The 21,681-nt window shown below is 41.3% G+C and overlaps 1 long non-coding RNA gene across 3 annotated transcripts in view; it reads left to right on the top strand.

Annotated features, from left to right (window-relative positions):
* The window catches only part of LOC103886349, a 44,984-nt gene that overhangs the window by 14,397 nt on the left and 8,906 nt on the right, over nucleotides 1-21,681 (top strand). Inside the window, exon 2 of one of the 3 annotated variants that reach the window (XR_004184871.1) lies at nucleotides 9,848-10,024. The exons of the other annotated variants lie outside the window; for them this stretch is intronic. This is a non-coding gene — a long non-coding RNA (uncharacterized LOC103886349). Of the gene's footprint in view, nucleotides 1-9,847; nucleotides 10,025-21,681 lie in introns of those variants that run through there. 3 annotated transcript variants of the gene reach the window in all.

Here is a 21,681-nt window from a genome sequence, read left to right as displayed (position 1 = left end):
TGGCTCCCTCTAAATCAATCTTTCTTTTCCTTCCTTCCTTTCCTTCCCTTTCCTTTTCTTCCTTCCTTCCTTTTTTTTTTTTTTTTTTTTTATGGAGTCTCACTCTGTTGCCCAGGCTGGAGTGCAGTGGCACGATCTCAGCTCGCTGCCACCTCTGCCTCCCGAGTTTGAGCGATTCTTCTGTCTCAGCCTCCCAAGTAGCTGGGACTACAGGCATGCACCACCATGTCTGGCTAATTTTTGTACTTTTAGTAGAGACGGGGTTTTACCATATTGGCCAGGCTGGTCTCAAACTCCTGACCTCATGATTCACCCACCTTGGTCTCCCAAAGTGCTGGGATTACAGGAGTGAGCCACCATGCCTGGCTCCTTCCTTTCTTCGTTTTTTTTTTTTTTTTTTTTTGATACAGGGTCTCATTCTGTAACCCAGGTTGGAGTACAGTGGTACAATCTCAGCTCACTGCAGCCTCAACGTCCTGGGTTCAATTGATCCTCCCACCTCAGCCTCCTAAGTGCCTGCACTACGGGCATGCCCCACCACATCTGGTTAATTTTTAAATTTTATGTAGAGACAGGGTTTTATCATGTTTCCAGGCTGGTCTCGAACTCCTGAGTTCAAGCAATCCATCAGCCTCAGCCTCCCAAAGTCCAAAGTGATGGGATTACAGGTGTGTGCCACCACAGCACCCAGCCTCCCTGTAAATCTTGATGGTTCATTGGATCATCTGAACTTGCTTTTTTAAAAAAATCTAAATTGGGATCATTAGCTCAGTTATTTCAGGGCAAAAATTATGGTACTTTGAACCCAATAGTCCCATGTTGCCAGTCCCACAGTTCTAGAGAAGGAAATATATATTTTTTTAATTTCCATTCTTAAGATCTTAATCTTTGTTCGAAGAAGTCCCAAATCTTAAGATCTTAATCTTTATTGGAAGAAGTCCATCTTTAAAACAGGAATCAGAGAGAATACTCATAACCCAAAGCAATCAATGATAATGTGACATTTTTAACTGGCTCATCTTGTTAATCCATTAACCAATTACCTGGTTGTAAGACTAGCTTCATTTACGTGACTTTAAAATTTTCGGTCTGCATGAGACATTTTACTATAAAATTCTTGCAATGAGTTCACCTGAGTTTTTCTGTGGGGACAAAATCAGTGATGACCTGTGCTCATCAAACAGGGTAATCCTTGCTGTGCTGCTGCTCCTCCCAGCAGTTGGGACCTCAAGTCTGTGGGATTGCTTTGTGTCCCAGCCGTCCTCAGCCTCATTAGCTCTGTGGCAGCTGCTGTAGCCACAGCCTCAGGGATGCTCGTTTGTCATTTATAGAGGTAGATAATTTGAGTGAGACAGGATTAACTAGCAGACACCTAACATAGCTATTGACCCTCATTTGGCAGAGTATGTCAAAAATTTAAAACTTTAAATTGCACACAGAAATGTAACAACCTCTTCAATGTTAAGTAAAGTTTTCTATGAAAAATACCAATTTTGTGTTTGAGTAGTTAGGCTGCTTATTCCTTCCTTAACTTTCTTTCCCTTTTAAAAACTAACATTTTAAAAGGGAAAGGGAGATGAAGGTGATTTTCTCTAAATATTTCTATTTCTCAAATTATTATAATATTTTCGGTAAACCTTGATTCTTTCTGAAACTGTATTTTTAGAATATACCGTAAGATAGATCCTCGTATATCTTCCCTATAAGGTCTTGGTAAGTGGTATGTTTTTGTGAAAATTGTTTAAAAATGACTTTCAACTTCTGGTAATGGCAGAGCAACTTGGTTGGACTAACCCTCCTATAAACAACAGTTATAAAACCTGGAAAAAATGTTTAGAAAAAAGGAACAATGTCACTACACTGGAGATTTACCAAAAACAAAGTGGCGAGAAGTTCACTTTTTTTTTTTTTTGAGACGGAGTCTCATTCTGTCGCCCAGGCTGGAGTGCAGTGGCGTGATCTCCGCTGACTGCAAGCTCCGCCTCCTGGGTTCACGCCATTCTCCTGCCTCAGCCTCCTGAGTAGCTGGGACTACAGGCACCCGCCACCGCACCCTGCTAATTTTTTGTATTTTTAGTAGAGATGGGGTTTCACCGTGGTCTCGATCTCCCGACCTTGTGATCCGCCCGCCTCGGCCTCCCACAGTGCTGGGATTACAGAGAAGTTCACTTTTAAAGGCAGAATATATGTTGTGAGATTTGCAAGTCTGCAACTTTTTAACCTTTGTGCACTCACTAAGCCATTGTCTTGAGTTGTCATGGAATCAGATTGGCAGATTGGCTAGAATTAAGGGGGAAATCCTACAAGGGAATTACTGCAGGTAGTGTGAGACCCAAAATCTATCCTTAAAAAATCCACCCAACTTCTTCACTGGTTCAGAAATAGAAAAAGAGAGAGACGAAACAAAAAAGTAGCAGCTGGAAGCTGACCTGAGCAGAGAACTCAACTGCTGTTGACTGCAGGGAGAAAAAGTTTGGAATTTGAGTCCAGCCAAGTTGAGAAGATTAGTCTTCAAAGAAACATAATGGAACCCAGAGTCTCTACATTGTAGTCTCCATTATAACCAGCATTCAACTAAAAATCACAGAATGTGCAAGGTAACAAGAAAAATGTGACACATACTCAGGGGGAAAAAAGGAACCAAAGATGACCTAGATGTTGTTGTAATAAATAGACAAGACTTTAAGGCAATCATTATAAATACGTCCAAGAATTTAGGAAAAATTTGGTCATAACAAATAAACCCAGTGGGGGAATCACAGAGGAGAAATAGATACTATTTAAATAGAAGCAAATGGAAATTTTATAGCTGAAAACTACAATAAGTGAAATGGAAAATTCACTAGATGCTCTTAACAACATCTTGGAGGCAGCTGGACAAACAGTGACTGTGAAGATAGATTGATAGAGATTATTCAATCTGCAGGATATAGACAAAAGTCCCAAACATTTGAAATTAATCAATATGTTTATTTTTTAAATCCATGGTTTATTTCACAAGGGAAACTAGAAAATACTTTGAATGGAATTATCATTAAAATACAAGATATCAGAGCTGTATGATGAAGATAAAGGAGTGCTCAGAGGAAATGTTATACTTTTAAGTGTCTGTATTAGAAATGAAGAAAAACTTAAAATCAACCACTTATTCATCAATTGATGAATGAGTACATAAAATGTACTATGTCCACACAAAGGAATATTAATCAGCAATAAAAAGGAATTTCAAGGTTCATGGATGAACCTTGAAAACATTATACTAAATAAAATAAGTCAGTCACAAAAGACCACATATTCTGTGATTCCATTTATAGGAAATGTCCAGAATAAACAAATCTATGGAGACAAGAATTAGATTAGTGGTTGTTCAGAGCTGAGGGATGGGTGGAGCAATTGATAGAGAGTATACAGTTTCTTTTTGGGGTGATGAAAATGTCCTAAAAAGTATTTGATATTGGTTGCACAATCCTATGAATGTACTTAAAACTGTTTAATTGTATACTTTAAATGGGTGAATTGTATGGTATATGAATTATATCTCAATAATGCTGCTACCCTCCAAAATTATCTAAATTTTTAACATAAGGAACTGGAAAGAAAGTGAGCAAATTAAACCCAAAATAAGTAAAAATTAGGAAATAATAAAGATAAGAGCACAAGTCAATGAACTAAAAAACAGATGAAAAATAAGAGAATATAAATCAAAAGTTAATTATCTGAAATGATTAATAAAAGTAGTAAACACCTAGCAAGATTGAAAAAGGAAAAAAGAGAAAATATAAATTACCAATAACAGAAATTAAATAGAAGATTTCAGAAAAAAATCCTAAAAGCATTGTGGTGATTGCATGACTGTATAGATGTAACAAAACTCATTAAATTGCACATCTAATGCGAGTGAATTTGGTTGTATAGAAGTTATACCTCAATAAAGCTATAAAAGAATATATCAGTGTAATTCATTTGATTAATAGAATAAAGAAGAAAAACTATAAGATTCTATCAGTTGCTGCCAGATCTCTAGGTTTCAAGATAGAAGACTCTCTTTTGGGTTAAATCAGTTTATTTCAGACTGATCTATGTCTCTGTCTCAATCACTGGTTGATAAGGGTTTGTTTCTCCACAACATGAGATCGTACCTCTTTCAAGGGCCAACTTACCACATCCCATCAAGTTTCCCCATACTCTGTAATGACCATTTCAGCTCTGCCCTTACCCAATTTTCTTAGTCACTTTAAAAGGCCCAGGTGAACCTCAAGATTTTCTTGCGTGGGCAATTTCTGTCTTAGCAGGGTTCTAAGAACTAGTCAATGACGAATAGCTACTGCAGTATGTTGACCTTGTTCCAACAAAATCTATACTATAAGCACAGGTCATTCCATTCAGGGGTTTATTTTCCCTACTGCAGTGGTTATGTGTTATAACAAAATGAAGTTCAATACCTAATTGTGTGACTGGGCACATATCCAATAAGCATCAAATAGGCATAGACTAGGACCTGTGGGAACCTCGCGTCAGGTCCATGACAAAGAACAAGAAAAGCCTGAGGTTGTCTTTAAAAACGCAACCTGAAGACACAGTTACTTCTTACTTAGAGAAGGAAAGAAAGGTGAAAATAAATCACCTTTGCTCCTATGTTATTCACACTGCTGGAAACCATAAAAAGGAGGTTTCATTATAATTCTTGAAGGTTCTATTAATATTAGTGGATAATATAGTTTTGTGGCTTTCTAGTGCTCCAAGCTTATTCTGAGCAATACTGCCTCAACCAATTTCTGGTGCTGGCAATGTTAGGGCTTCTGGGAAGAATCTTGAGGCAAGATAGAAAAGTTTTTCCATGTTTCTCCATGTGGGTTAAAGACCCAGTGAGAATAAATAGAAAGGCAGTAGAGTACAGGGTTTAAGAAGATAGATTTGATATCAGGCAAACCTAGGTTCCAGTTTCAGTTTTGCCAATCATTCAACATGTGGCTTTGGAAAAGCTGTTTAACCCTTCCAAGACTTAGTTTCTTCATCTCTAGGATGGGCATAATACTACTACCTACGTTACAGGGTAGTCAGAATTACATAAAATAATTATTGTAAAGGGCATTTGACAGTATCTGACAAAGAGTGAAAGAACTCATACTACTATTTATTTTTTCATATTTACATATATTTTATGTTAGGGAAATTGGCACTCAGGTATGTTGCCAGTGAGAATATAAATTGATATAGTTTCTTTGGAGGTTAATTTGATAGTTTATGTTAAATTTTTAATATCCCAGAGGCTTTGATATGATTTGGCTGTATCCCCACCCAAACCTCACCTTCAATTGTGGTTCTCTTAATCCCCACATATCACGGGAGGGACCTGGTGGGAGGTAATTGAATCATGGGGGTGGTTACCCTCATGCTGTTCTCATGATAGTGAATGAGTTCTCACAAAATCTGGTAGTTTTATAAGGGGCTTTTCCCCTCACTTCGCTCATACTTCTCCTTGCTGCTGCCATTTGAAGGACACGTTTGCTTCCCCTTCCGCTGTGATTGTAAGTTTCCTGAGGTTTCCCTAGCCATGCTAAACTGTGACTCAGTTAAACCTCTTTCCTTTATAAATTACCCAGTCTTGGGCACTTCTTTATAGGCAGCGTAAGAATGGACTAATGCAGTAAATTGGTACCACAGTGAGTGGGGTGCTGCTGTAAAGACACCCAAAAATGTGGAAGCAACTTTGGAATTGGGTAACACATAGAGGTGGAAACAGTTTAGCGGGCTCAGAAGAAGACAGGAAAATGTGGGAAAGTTTGGAACTTTCTTTTGGAACTTCCTGGAGACTTGTTGAATGACTTTGACCGAAATGCCGATAGTGTTATGGACAATGAAGTCCAGGCTGAAGTAGTCTCAGATTGAGATGAGGAACTTGTTGGGAACTGGAATAAAGTTGATTCTTCCTATGCTTCAGCAAAGAGACTGATGGCATTTTGCTCCTGGCTAGAGATCTGTGGAACTTCAAGTTTGAGAGAGATAATTTAGGGTATCTGGTGGAAGAAATTTCTAAGCGGCAAAGTGTTCAAGAGGAAGCAGAGCATAAAAGTTTGGAAAATTTGCAGCCTGACGATACGATAGAAAAGAAAAATTCATTTTCTGAGGAGAAATTCAAGCTGGCTGCAGAAATTTGCATAAGTAACAAGGAACTGAATGTTAATCATCAAGACAATGGGGAAAATGTCTCCAGGGCATGTCAGAGACCTTCACAGCAGTCCCTCCCATCACAGGCCCAGAGGTCTCGCAGGGAAAAATGGTTTTGTGGGCCAGGCCCAGGGTCCCTCTTCTCTTTGCAGCCTCAGGACATGATGCCCTGAGTCCCAGTTTATTCAGCTCCAGCCATGTCTAAAAGAGGCCAAGGTACAACTCAGGCCATTGCTTCAGAGAGTACAAGCCCCAAGCCTTGGTGGCTCACACATGGTATTTGGCCTGTGGGTGCACAGAAGTCAAGAACTGACATTTCAGAACCTCCGCCTAGATTTCAGAAGATGTATGGAAATGCCTAGATGTCCAGGCAGAAGTCTGTTGCAGGGCAGAGCTCTCATGCAGAACCTCTGCCAGGGCGGTGCAGAAGAGAAATGTAGGGTTGGAGTCCCCACACAAAGTCCCCACTGGGGCACTGCCTAGTGAAGCTGTGAGAAGAGGATCACCATCCTCCAGACCCCAGAATGGTAGATCCATCGACAGCTTGCACTGTACGCCTGGAAAAGTCATAGACAATCAAGACCAGCCATGAAAGCAGCCAGGAGGTGGGCAGTATCCTGCAAAGCCACAGGGGCAGAGTTGCCCCAGGCTGTGGAGCCCACCTTGAGCATCAGCATGACCTGGATGTGAGACATGGAGTCAAAGGAGATCACTTTGGAACTTTAAGGTTTAATGACTGCCCTATTGGATTTTGGACTTGCATAAGGCCTGTAGCCCCTTTGTTTTGGCTAATCCCTGCCATTTGGAATGGGTATATTTACCCAATGCCTGTCCCCCCACTCCCGTATCTAATTTGCTTTTGATTTTACAAGCTCATAGGTGGAAGGGACTTGCCCTGTTTCAGAGGAAACTTTGGACTTGGACTTTTGAGTTAATACTGGAATGAGTTAAGACTTTGGGGGCCTGTTGGAAGAGCATGATTGTGTTTTGAAGTGTAAGCACATGAGACTTGGGAGGGGCCGGGAGGGGGGACTGATATGGTTTGGCTGTGTGCCCACCCAAATCTCATCTTGATTGTAGATCCCACAATCCCCACATATTTTGGGAGGGACCTTGTGGGAGGTAATTGAACCATGGGGATGGTTACCCTCATGCTGTTCTCATGACAGTGAGTGAGTTCTCACGAGATCTGGTAGTTTTATAAGGGGATTTCCCTGGCTTCGCTCATACTTCTCCTTGCTGCCACCATGTGAAGAAGAACATGTTTGCCTTCCCTTCCACCATGATTGTAAATTTCCCAGCCTTGCTGAACTGTAAGTCAATTAAACCTCTTTCCTTTATAAATAACCCCATCTCAGACAGTTCTTCATAGTAGCATGAGAATGGATTAACACAGGCTTCAACCCTGCAATTCCACTTCTAGTTGTCCATATCAAAGAAGTGTTCATACATGTATATTTAACTCTAAAAAGCTTGGATTTGGTACACTAATAAGCTTAACAAACATACCTATAGACAACATTTCCCCTGTGTCCTGTACCATGCCCAATATGAACTGGAAGAGTAGCTTTATTAAAGAATCATTAGCAGCAGGTTTCTTAAACTTCCAAAAAAGTAAATCATTGTTCCCTGCTATTTTAAAAATGCATATTATACAAGCCTTAGATTGTAGAATAAGGAATCTTAGAAATAATGTAGTTTGACTATCTCCTCTTATGGATCAGAGAACTTTAGGCCCACTGAGGTAAAGCAACTACCTCTGGTTACCCAACTAGAAGATGACAGAGACCCATATGTCTCCAAACCATACTGTGTCCTTTATACTGCCCACAATTTCATTCTTCCTTATTTTCAGTGCGGCAGGCATAGCTAGTTGTTTATCCAATATCTATTCTTCATTTTTTCCCTCCTAAGAGTAAAAAATAATACCTTACCCAAATGCCTTTGTAGCCAGACCTAGTTCTGGCCAATGAAAAGTAAATGGAAGTCTACTGGGTGGGGCCTTTCAGGAAAGCTGTTTTCCTGATTGAAAAAGAGAAGGATCTTGCTGGCATGCAATTTCTATATCCTTCTCCATGTTTTCTCTTGAAATGAAGACATGACATGTGGCATGTCAGCAGCCATATTGTCCCTATGATGACAAAGTCATACACTAAAGGCTAGTAAGGCAGAAATATAGGAGTCTAGGGCAATGACGACATTGCATGGCCCCTGCATCAGCCTTGGACTGGCTACCTCTTGTCACTTTTTGTTATGCTGAAAACATAAACCCCTTTTTGGTTAAACCACTGTAATTCTCTTTTCACTTTCCCTTTGTTTCCCAAGGAGGATGGAGGCTGTAGGGGTATCAACTCTGCTATATCTAAATTCATGTTGCCTTATTCATTCCTGTTTCAGAGGAAGAAGAAACCATACTTCCCCTTGCCCCAATTTAACAATTTCCATCTTTTTCTGCTTCTTTCCATTTCCTTCTTTACTTAACCCATTCTGTCTTTTCATACCCTACTCCTAGCTCTAAAAACATCCTTTAACTTTGCCTTCAGTTTTCCCTCCCTTACAAAATACCATTCCTTTGTTTCACTTCACATCTAAAATTCTTGGGAGAAGAGACCCCAGAAGCCTGCTGTTTCTACTGTAAAAAAATGAATTATGGGCCGGGCATGGTGGCTGCTCATACCTATAATCCCAGCACTTTGGGAGGCTGAGGCAGGTGGATCACCTGAGGTCAGGAGTTCAAGACCAGCCTGGCCAACATGGTGAGACTCCATCTCTACTAAAAATATAAAAATTAGCCAGGTTTGGTGGTGCATGCCTGTAGTCCCAGCTACTCAGGAGGATGAGGCAGGAGAATCACTTGAACCCAGGAGGCAAAGGTTGCAGTGAGTCAAGATTGTACCACTGCACTCCAGCCTCGGCAACAGAACTAGACTCTCTCAAAAAAAAAAAAAAAAAAAAAAAAAAAATCTATGAATGCCCTAACCTAAGGCCTACTCCACTACTCATTTCATCTGAACTTTTGGAGCCTTTGCCATTGTTGACCCACCTTTCCCCTCTTAAACTCTGACTTCTCTTGACTTCATGACAGCATTTTCTCCTACCTTCCCAACCTCTGCCCCAGGCTCCTTCTCTGGCTCCTCTTTACCTGCCTTTCCTAAGGTGCTCGGGTCCTCAGGTGTCCTCCTAGACTCTCACCTTCTCTCATTCTATGCCCCTCTGAAGGAAACTTCTTTCACTCTCATGGCTCCGATTACCTTGTATTTGATAATTTTCTCCAAAACTACTTATGTATCCCCTGTTGTTGCTGGCTTTTTTTCCCCCCTGAACTTAGGATCAATATTTTTAATCACCTTGTAGATACTCTCCAACTTCTCTTGGAACTTCAAACTCAGCACATCCAAAACCACAATCTTCCCATCCTTGACCAAGCCTGTCACTGCTGTGTTTCCTCTCTCAGAAACTGATCATTGTGCTTCCAAGCATCCAAACCACTACAATCAACACACACATTCCTAAAAATCTGTGTATCGAACAAACTTGATCAATAAAAAGCACAGGATATATGCGGAAAATGGGCATAACACTCAAAAACATCAATGGCACTTAAAAGTGGTAGAACCTAATGAAAACAGCAGGATGGTCTTACACATCCTTTTTCTTGCTTTGCATGTTGTGATGTCAGATGTGATAACTGGAACTGCTGCAGCTCTAACCTGGATTAGATGCCAGTACACACAGAGCAGGACAAATCCAAGACTATTACAGAGAAGAACTGGAACTTTATGTAATGCACATGATGCCTGCCCTACCTCTGAACTACTTTGTATTTTATACAATAAATATCTTGTTGTTCAGCCCACTTTGACCTAGGTTTTCTGTCACCTGCAGTGGAAAACTGGTATTAGATTTATTTATGAGTCTCACTCCCTGGTTGAGAACCCCAGAGGTCTTCAATTTTATATCCTCAGAACTAAGAAGTACATGACACATACTAGATGGTCAGCAAATATTTTTTGGATGGATGGTTGGGTGGATGGATGAGTGGGTGGGTGGATGAATCTTCTGGCATCCTGCCTATTGTACTTTCCAGTGTTTACTTCCTTCTCAAATATCCTGCTAACCATGGAATCTCAGCATTAGATAAGAAATAAAGGGAAGGCAAGGTGTCTAGACAAGAAGTCCAGAAAGCAGTAAGATAGAAAAGCAGCCAAGAATTTATACCAGGAGTGCCTTAAGGTATCAAGGGAAAGAACATGAACCTTTTTCTGGGGTCTTTGTTGCAGGGATGTGGAGTGGGGGATGTTTCTATTGGCCATCTAACCCTCCTCCTTTAGCTTCAATTTCCCCTTTCACCACAGCGTCAACACCAACACTTAAAGCACAGTTGTATATTCCATAGTTGAAGGGAGGAAGTGGGAATCCACTAAACCAACAAAATCCGGAGGTATAGCCTTCTGATGAACTAACCAGACACAGGGAGAGAGCATAATCATGATATGGAACTGCTACAGCTTGAATGTGTCCTTTCCAAAATTAAGGTGTGCCCAATGTGATGGGATTAAATGGTGGGGCCTTTAAGAGGTGATTGAGGTCATGAGAATTCCTCCCTTGTGAATGGGATTAAGGCCCTCATAAAAGAGACTTCATGCAACATTCAGCTAGCTAGGTCTTCTGTTCTCTGCCATGTGAGAACATGGCATTCCTTCCCTTCAGATGATGCAGCCCTCACCAGACAAGTGAACCTGCTGGCACCTTGATCTTGTATTTCCTGGCCTCCAGAACTGTGAGAAATAAATTCCTCTTCATTATAAATGTATATAAACAGGTATTCTGTTATGGCAACATAAAATGGACTAAGACACTTCTATAGAGTAGTTGCTATACATAAAGCATTCTCTCAATTTGCCTGCATCATCTCATTTGGTCCTCACTGCCACCCAGTGAAATAGGAACTATGATTTGCCCCACTTAACAGATGAGAAAATTGGAGCTTCAAGTTTAGATTGTGTACCCATGGCCAGTAATTGGTGAATGTAACTCCAGAGCCTAGCTATATACTGCTCAGAGAAATGGATGCAAAGCTGCCTTCCAAGTATCTTCCTCAAATATTTTTAGTCTGTTTCCTGCTGCTATAACAGAATACTACAGACTGAGTAATTATAAAGACAAGAAGTATATTTAGCTCATAGTTCTGGAGGCTGGGAAGTCCAAGGGCATGGCGCCAGCATCTGGTGAGGGTATTTTTGCTACGTCATAGTGTGAAGGAGGGCATCACACGGTGAGAGGGAAGGAGCAAGAGAGGTGGAGAAAACTCGCTTTTATAACAAAGCCACTCCCTCAATAACAAACCCCCTCCCATGATAGCATGACATTAATCCATGAGGGCAGATTGATTAAGTTTTCAATCTATGAACTTTTAAGATACACGTTCAAACAATAGCAAATATCAATTGGTTAGAAGTCCATTTTGCTTTGATTTTGAACTAGAATTTATTGAGCAGTGATATGGTTTGGATCTTTATCCCTGCCCAAATCTCATTGTAATCCCAGTGTTAGAGGTGGGGTCTGGTGGGAGGCGATTGAATCATAGGAGAGGATCCTTCATGAATGGTTTAGCACCATCTCCTCTGTGCTGTTCTCATGATGGTGAGTGAGTGAATTTTTGTGAGATCTGGTTGTTTAAAAGTGTGTAGCACCTCCCCTCTTTCTTTCTCTTGCTCCAGCCATGTCTTACTTGCCTGTTTCTCCTTTGCTTTCCACCACAATTGTAACTTTCCTGAGACCTCCCCAGAAGCAGAAGCAGTTATGCTTCCTGTATAGCCTGCAGAACCATGAGCCAATTAAACCTCATTTCTTTATAAATTACCCAGTCTTAGGTATTTTTCTAATTGCAGTGCAAGAATGGACTAATAAAAGTAGCTACTAATGTATTTGACCTTTTATATACCTTACTTCACATATCCTTTAGACCTAAGTGTTATCTACTGAGAACATGGTGACCCAGAGGGGTTTAGAAACCATACCAATGTCATCCAACTAGTAAGTGACACAGTTGCAATATGAACCCTGGCCCAATTAAATTAGCATTCTTTCCAGTGTCCCACAGCTTCTATCACTATCAACTCTGGCCTGAAGAAGACAAGCTGTACATAGGAAGGCACCCATGCATTCTATGCAATCCAAGTAACAGGGCCCACATTTTATAAGAAAATTGGAGAATAATAATTTGTATTCCTAACTCACTGAAGGGCCAGCCAACCCGTCACTGAGGAGCCCAAAACCAGGGTCAGATTTTCCCTAGAGACAGTGGTGTGCTCTAAACCGGTTCCCCTCTGGTTTTAAGTGTCTCCTTTGCTACTCAACCGTTAAGTCTTAATTTAATGTCATTTTCCCCAGGAAGCCTCCCCTGGGTCCGCAGACTAGGTCAGACCTGTTACAGATTTCTAAACACCGGGCACTTCACTTTCCAATGATTACCCATGCATCACCTGCCTTCTCCACTAGGCTGTCAGCCTTCTCACTCCTTATGGTGAAGGATAGCATTCTCCACACAGCAGCCAGAGCGATCCTTCTAAAAGGCAAGTCAGTTCTTATCACTTCTCAGCTCCAAACCTTGAAAGGCTGCCCAACTCTGTCAGAATAAACTTCTAAGTTTATTCTCTCTTCCACCACTCTTCCCACTCTTACTCCACTGTTGCAACGCTGGCTTCCCTGATTTTCCTTTGATATGGCAAACACAGCCCTGCCTCAGACCATTGCAGATGCTGGTTCCTCTCCTGGGTAAACCACAAGATCCACTCCCTTACTTTCACCGACTCTCTGTTTAGACGTTACCTTTTCAGTCTGGGCACAGTGACTCACGCCTGTAATCCCGGCACTTTGGGAGGCCAAGGCGGGCAGATCACTTGAGCTCAGGAGTTCAAGACCAGCCTGGCCAACATAGTGAAACCCCATCTCTACTAAAAATACAAAAATTAGCCAGGTGTGGTGGTGTCTGCCTGTAGTCCCAGCTACTCGGGGAGGCTGAGGCAGGAGAATCGCTTAAACCCAGAAGGCAGAGGTTGCAGTGAGCGGAGATAATGCCACCCCAGCCTGGGCGATGGAGTGAGACTCTGTCACATAATCAATCGATCAGTCAATAGAAACAAAAATATAAATGTTTGTTACGTTTTCAGAAAGGCCTTCCTTGCTCACCTTAGGACAAACCAAACCCTCATCCCACCACTGTCTCTTTCCCTTACCCTGCTCTATTACTCTTCTTAGCCCCCATGACGACATGACAAACTTTAAACTCCTTGGTTTGTTGGTTTATCCTCTGCTCTCCCTCTAGCAGGTGGGCTCCCTGAGAGAAGAATCTTCATCTATTTTGACTGCTGTTAGACCCCAGTCACCCAGAACCGCACCTGGCTTACTAGTGCTTCCTTCCTAACAACGTATTCAATTACTAAATCCTAGAAAGATTCATGGACGAATTTTGAAATAGTCCCAGTACACTGCTTTTTATTTTTAGTGACATTGCCCCCGGGTGATACATTTACTTGTATTTTCTGGTAATATCTTTCTAGCATTAGTCATTCTACTTTTTCACTAATTCACCTTTTTGAGGAGAAAATAATCCCCTGGGCCATAGGGCCAGCACTTATAAAGTATAGTTCACAGCAGCTTTTGAGAAACCTGTAAAATCTGCCTGTGCTTTGCCACATGCTGAGGAAACATAAAGATAATTTAATATCAAAGGTCAGAGGCACTGTTTCATTTATCTTTTCCTCAGAAGAAATTACTTTTAGTTTAAAGAACATACCCAAGTAATTTCCATCAGTAAACAAATGGAGTTTGAAAGTGGATGTATTAACATACTCATATTTGCTTAGTACAAGCCAATAATTTTTTTTTCTCTCTTCTTTCTTGTCTTACTTAAGTAATGGATAGTAGCAGGGAGTCAAGGAAGGCGTAGCTTTCTGGAATTCCTGGCACTTGGATTGATTCCAAGTAATATAGATCAAGCGTGGCTAGGCATGGTGGCTCACGCCTGTAATCCCAACACTTTGGGAGACCGAGGCAGGCGGATCTCTTCAGGTCAGAGAGTTCGAGACTAGCCTGACCAACACAGTGAAACTTGATCTCTATAAACAAACAAAAAAAATTAGCCAGGCTTGGTGGTGGGTGCCTAGTCCCAGTTACTTGGGAGGCTGAGGCAAGAGAATTGCTTGAACCCGGGAGGTGGAGGTTGCGATGATCCGAGATCATGCCACCGCACTCCAGCCTGGACAACAGAATGAAGATTCTGTCTCAAAAAAAAAAAAAAAGATCAGGCTTGAGTATGTGCATGTGGTGATGGTGATGGAGTTGAGGCAGGAGGGATGGAGTTCACAGGCCTGAGAAAGGGAGAAGAACAGAGAGGGAGGAGGTAAAGAGGAAAGGAAGGAGGGAGGGCAGCTGATTCCTAACATGCCTTGAGGAATGCCGTCTCATTGTTAGGACAGAACCGGGCCCATTTCCCACCATAGCAGCTGACCACCTATTTCATGGGCCATCTCTCCTCCACCCTGTCTTCAGTTCTGCCATGACTTGGTGAGTCTGCTGGGAGTTCTTTGTTTTTCATGGCTCCGCTTCCTTACTGTAAAATGAAGTCTGTGCCCCTGTATAACGTGATTAAGTGCGCAAGACGTAGAGCTAGCTGGGTTGGTTCTAACCCAGGCGCCTTAGCACCTGGGAGGTAGAGGTTGCAGTGAACTGAGACCGTGCCATCACACTCCAGCCTGGGTGACAGCACGAGACCTTCTGATGTAGGGCAAATTATTTAATCTTTCTTAGTCCAAACTCTCTCATTTGTAAAACGAGGGGATAATGGTACCGAACTTTGAAGATTGCCACAAGGATGAAGTGAAGGTTTAAAAGTGGTTGCCACATAGTGAACATTCAGTGTTAGCTGCTATTATTACCCTTTTAGGAGCTAGGATGCTTTTGACTGCAAGAAACAGAAAATAGAACTAGAAGTGATTTAAATAAGTGGTTTCCAAATTTTTGTGATCATTTAAAATATTTTTTTCTAATCTGTTCTCTAATAAATGCATGTTTTAAAATTATGTCCTTTAATAATTATACTAATATTTACATATATAATTAAAAATTTTAAAGAAAAATATTAATTAATTAATTAATTTTTGAGACAGAGTCTTGCACTGTCACCCAGGCTGGAGTGTGGTGGCATGGTCTCAGCTCACTGCAACCTCCACTTCCCAGGTTCAAGCAATTATTCTGCCTCAGCCTCCCAAGTAGCTGGGACTACAGGCATGTGCCATCACACCCAGCTAATTTTTGTATTTTTAGTAGAGATGGGGTTTTGCCATGTTGCCCCGGCTGGTCTCGAACTCCTGACCTCAAGTGATCCACCTGCCTTGCCTCCCAAAGTGCTGGCATTATAGATGTGAGCCACCACGCCCAGCCCCTAGTAGGGGTTTTTAACCTGCCAGCTATAAGTGACACAGGCTAGCGTGCTCATTTCCTCCTTCCACAGAAATACCATTTTCCTTGGACACAGTACATCATATAGTTCCCTTGGCCCTAGTTCACCATGCCCTCTGGGAGGGACACACATCACGCTGACGGACTCTGGGCTCTATTCTCTGCCCTGTGATCAGCCCCTGCCATTTCATAACATGCAGAGTTTCTGCTTTATTCATGAGACGTATAAAATTTTCCTGTTAAACCCACTGGCTTTTTCCCCTCCTCTTTCCTTTGTTTTCCATTCACATTTTCCAGACCTTGTCCAATGAGTAAGGCCAACTTTTTGCCATCACTCCAGGCATAATCTTCCGAGAGATAGAGAATGGGTATTGATGCAATATGACACATGACGGAGTTTGCTGTCTTCTTCTCTTGTCTCTGCAAAGTGCACATACCCTACTTAGAGTCTGTGAGTCTTTCATCTCTGACATGTTGATGGCTCCTGAAATCATTGTGTGGTGATGCTGCTCTGGTCCCCAAGCCTGGACTGAACAGTTAGTGTAGGGCAAAGGGTCTGCATTCACACCATTGCCAGCCTCTTTGTCATTGCCTGCACCAGCCCTTGCCACTCTTCCTGGTTCATCCCTACACTGGCAAGCCTCTGAGCAGGTGTGAGTTCTGAGCCAAGCTGGATTTAGAAGGGTCTGAAAAATGCAGACCCACTGAAGGAGAGGCATGAAAGGGTCAAAGGCACCATTTCAAAGAAGGCGAATTTGGTAACATAATGCAGTGAAAAGCCAACTTGAACATGAATCCCAATATCCTGATTCACAGCTGTGTGACCTTTGGGTTCTCTAAACTTGAATTTTATCACTTGGAAAATGAAGATTATGATACCTCCTTTCGGGTAATTGTGAAAAATAAATGAGATAAGGTATGTTAGCAGGTCCAGTCTAATGTTTAGCATGCATTAGGCACTTAATACACGCCAGTTCCCTTTCTCTTTCCAGTCTTTAATATAAACCCATTGCCCAGGATTTCATTAGTATAAAGTCATGTTCTTTCACAGCTGGCAAAGGTGATTACTTGCCCAAGAGTTATTCCATGGTCTCATGCTCGAAAGAGAGGGAAAATATCAGAAATGGTAATGTGACAAAGCAGTCACTGTATTGCCACTGCCTGTTCATTTGTCGATACCCTTCAGCCCCTTGGGAATGGAAGCCAGGTGCTGTATCCCCAAGGCTTAGGCCCTGCCCCTGTTTGGCACAGAGCTAAGCCTTGACAAATATTTTCTTTTCTTTTCTTTTTTCTTTCATTTTCTTTTCTTTTCTCTTTTCTTTTCTTTCCTCTTCTTTTCTTTTCTTTTTCGAGGCAGGGTCTCTGTTGCCCAGATTGGAGTGCAGTGGTGCAATCACGGCTCACTGCAGCCTTGAACTCCTAGGCTCAAGCGATTCTCCTATTTCAGTCTCCTGAGAGTCAGCTAGGACTACAGGCACATGTCACCACATCTGTCTAATTTTTTAAATTATTTGTAAAGATGGGTTCTTGATATCTTGCCCAAGCTGGTCTCAAATTAGTGGCCTCAAGTGATCCTCCCGTTTTGGCCTCCCAAAGTTCTGGGATTACAGGCAAGAGCCACTGTGTACAGTCAATATTTTCTAAATGCATGAAGGAGACTGGTGAGGAAAAACGGGGAGAAAACCAAAAAAAATAAATAAATAAGTGTGATTACACAGACAGCATTATGAGAAACTTAGGTATAAAAACTAAAAAATATTAGACAAGGAAGAGAAGTAAGTCTAAAAGCCCAAAGAGAATTAGAAAAGACTAGCATACATACTTGGGGGTGGGGAGGCTATGTTTAAAAACAGTAAGAGAAAAGAATAAAATTATAAATGCGTGAGACAGAGAGAGAGAGATTAAGAGAGGGGAGTGATATTCACAACTTGGAAAATCCACAGGAACTCTAAAACCTGGATACCTGATAACGCAAGTCCAAGCAATTTGAGAGGCCAAGGCCGGAAGATTGCTTGAGCCCAGGAGTTTGAGACCAGCCTGGGTACTATAGTGAAAACCCATCTCTACAAAAAATTTAAAAATTAGCCGGGTGTGATGGCACATGCCTGTAGACCCAGCTACTCCCAAGGTTGATGTGGGAAGATCACTTGAGCCCAGGAGGTTGAGACTGCAGTGACCCATAATCACAGTACTGCACTCTAGCCTGGGTGACAAACGAGACCCTGTCTCAAAAATAATAACAACAACAAAATATAGTCTGCATCATATATGGGAACCAAGCATAGAAAACTGGTCAAAGTAAAGATGCTCTGGGTATCACAGAGGTGGCAAGGCCTTCTGCATCCTACCTCCCTCTCTTCCCCAGGATGCGGCACTGTGTTGAACCCTATTGGGAAAACCACCTGAAATGGTTTGGCTCTGTATCCCTACCTAAATCTCATCTTGAATTGTAATCCCCAAGAGTTGAGGGAGGAATTTGGTGGGAGATGATTGGATTATGGGGGTGGTTTCCCCCATGCTGTTCTCATGATAATGAGGGAGTTCTCATGAGGTCTGATGGTTTAAAAGTGGCAGCTTCCCTTGTATGCTGTTTCTCCCCTGTTGCCTTGTGAAGAAGGTACTTGCTTCTCCTTTGCCTACTGCCATGATTGTAAGTTTCCTGAGGTTTCCCCAGCTAAGTAGAACTGTGAGTCCATTAAACCTCTTTACTTAATTACTCACTTTTACCTGTGAGTCAATTAAAACTCTTTACTTAATTACCCACTCTTAGCAGTGTGAGAATGGACTACTATACAACCTCTGTAGGTTAGCGAGGTTGACATCTGCTGAACAAATCACTCATTAGCTCCTATAAAGGGAAACAGTGAACCCCAGAGACCAGCAAGCAAGAGTTCCCCAGGAGAGAGCAAGGCCAGACCAACCTTGTTTCCTTTTCTGTAGGCTGTTAATGGAATGCTACAGTAGAGTTCACCTGGATTTGAGCAACGTATTTGTCACATCTCTCATTATAACCTTGCAAACAAAATAAATATTCTTTGATGATGCCATTAATAGATGCAAAACTGTTAAGACCATCCCCAAAGGTTGTTGGTTATAGAGTTAATGCAAGCCTTGGGGGAATTTCTAAGGGCCTGCCAAGGGGCTCTTTTCTATCAGCTCCTTTTTAGCATTTTAATCAATAATGCTAACAATAATTACTTTTTATTAAGTGCCTAACATATGCTAAGCACAGTGCTAAGCTCTTCACTTTAATTCTATAATGTAGGTATTATTTTTTATCATCACTTCATAAATGAGAAAACCGAGGCTTGAAATGAACAATTTAGCTTGTTCGACATCACATAACTAATAAGTAGAGGAACCAGAACTTAAACCTATGCCTGATGGACTCCAAAACCGTTACAACTAGCTAGATGAGGACACTGGTGATGCTCTTATGACATGAAGCTATAGCCAATGCATCAGATAATAACATTATTATCCAAAATAGCCACAGTCCATAATGACAGACAGAATTTGAAATAATGAACTTAAGTGGAAAGAATAACTGAAGGTCTAAAAACAAAACAACAAACAACAAGGGAATAAAAGTAGCTACACAAATACCAGATGGGAGCTAGACAGCTTAACAGCAACACATGTTAAAAAAAAAAAAAGATTTAGCAGTTTTAGTTACAGAATATAATGGGCAAATGGTGAAACATGGCTGTCAAAAACATTGACATGACCTTGAGCCATATTAATAAACTTAGAGGGTCCAAAACCAAGGAAGGCCAGGACCTGCTGGGCCCTGCTTTAATGAGACCACAGCTGCAGTGTTCTGTGCAGGGAACTGCATTTTAACAGGGATGGTGATAAACAGAAATGATGAAGATGGAGATAGTGTGGAAAGGATCTGGAAACACCTAGCTTCAAAACGTGAAGACAGTGGAAACAGGAGAGCTATTTTCAGATATATAAGGGCCATTTCTCAAGTTGCTACTTGCAACAGGAGCGTATTCTGTACTAGCTGAGAGAACCAGCCTGTAGGGACATTCTGGCTTTGTGCATCTTCAACACTTATGACCAAGAGGAGCCCCAGGACCTGGCTACCAAATGGAGCTTCTAACACTAATCCTCCAAACTAGTCCTTGAAGAGGTTCAGATAAAGACAAGAAGAAGAACTGGTTTCCAGATTAATATGCAAATAATAAAACCTGACCTCTAAAACAAAAGAAACACATTAAAAAAAAAAAAAAAAACTTACCAATCAACATACAGTTTTCATTAGCAGCAACCAAACAAGGAAAGAAATACAATTCCTTGCCAGAAATTTTGAAAGCCTCAAGAATAGAATCCAGTCAGTCAGGCAATGAGTGGGTAAACTATAGTTGAAAGTGGGGCTAGGGGGAGGGAGGAAGGAAGGAATGGAGGGGGAAAACAAAAGAAAGGAAACTGTTACAATGCTTAATGCTAGATGACAGCGAAAAAAATATTTACCAAGTTCAGAGGGAAAGACTTCTGACTTTAGAATTTTATCCAGATTATCGGTATGAAGATGATCAGTATGAAGGCTACAGGTGGAGAGTCTCAAGCATGCAAGAATTCAGAGAATACATTACCATGCATCCCTCTTGAAAAAATGCCTTGTTGATATGGCTGTAGTGCAGGCAACTAGGAGGTGAATCAAAATAAAGAAGTAAGAAATGGAAATGGCAGGATAAAAGAATATGAAATTATCATTAAATCACATGGGATTTATGCTATAGAAGTGAATGCAATGCAAATGTTAAAACTTTAAGATGGTAAAATTAATATGGTCAAAATTGAGTAGTATTAGGAAAATAATTGGGAAGAAGTTATGAATGTATACTACAAAGTCCAAATATCTAAAATTGAAATGTGTTTATGAACACTCCAACCTGTTATGTTTTGTCTTTTTTAAAAATAATGTTTTCTGGCCAGGCACGGTGGCTCACGCCTGTAATCCCAACACTTTGGGAGGCCAAGGCGGGTGGATCACTTGCGGTCAGGGGTTCCAGACAAGCCTGGCCAACATGGTGAAACCTCATCTCTACTAAAATACAAAAATTAGCCAGGTGTGGTGGTGTGCACCTGTAATCCCAGCTACCAGGGAGGCTGAGGCAGGAGAATTGCTTTAACTCAGGAGGCATAGATTGCAGTGAGACGAGATCATGACACTCCAGCCTGGTGACAGAGCAAGACTCCAACTCAAAAAAAAAAAAAAAGCTTTCTCCTTAATTGTAAGGAACTCTTAGAAAGTAATATATTTGAGTGGTAAAGATATATTTATCTGAAGTTTGGCTCTTTTCTATTTCACCTTAATTTCTTCTTTCTTTTTTAAGTAGTAGCAAATTTAATAGTCTACTAAAAATAGCATGTATCTCATGTAGATGCAATTGATTGGATTATTTAACGTCTCTTCTATCCTAGTCTACTGTGTCTTCCTGTGTCTGTATTTCCAGAATCTCTTGCAGCTTTTATTTCAAGGAGATTCAGTTGTCACCAGTCAGATGCACTTTTGTGAGACTAGAATTCAGCAGTTCAGTGAGGAAAAGATGATGGCAAGTGAGCCATCGGTGCTGGAGCTCCAAGAGTTATGCCATGGCTCTGGAGTACATAGTTCTGGTGGGGCTTCTTGACTCCTGGATTGAAGCTAAGGTAACCCTATGGTTCCTGGAGCCATCACTGAAGTGGTGGCTTCCTAGTGCCCAGATTACACTGAGGTGGTGTATTAATTACCTATGGCTGTTGAAACAAACGACCATATATTTGGCAGCTTTAATTTATTCTCTTACAGTTCTGGAGACCAAACGTCCAAAATCAGTATCCCTGGGCTGAAATTAAGGTGTCAGCCAGGCCAGGATCCTTCCAGAGGCTCTAGGGGAAAATCCATCCCTTGCTTCTTCCATCCTCTTGTGGCTGCAGCCACATCACTCTCCCATCATTCTCCCTCCATCTTCAATCACCTTCTCCTTTTCTATCAGTGTTTTTTGTTTGTTTGTTTGTATTTGGTTTTTATTTGTTTGGTGTTTTTTTTTTTTAGACAGT

The sequence above is a fragment of the Papio anubis genome, chromosome 7 (assembly GCF_008728515.1).
Source record: "Papio anubis isolate 15944 chromosome 7, Panubis1.0, whole genome shotgun sequence".
Taxonomy (NCBI): Eukaryota; Metazoa; Chordata; class Mammalia; order Primates; family Cercopithecidae; genus Papio; species Papio anubis.
Note: the sequence above shows the minus strand (reverse complement) of the source record. Positions and strands in the feature narration are given on the sequence as shown.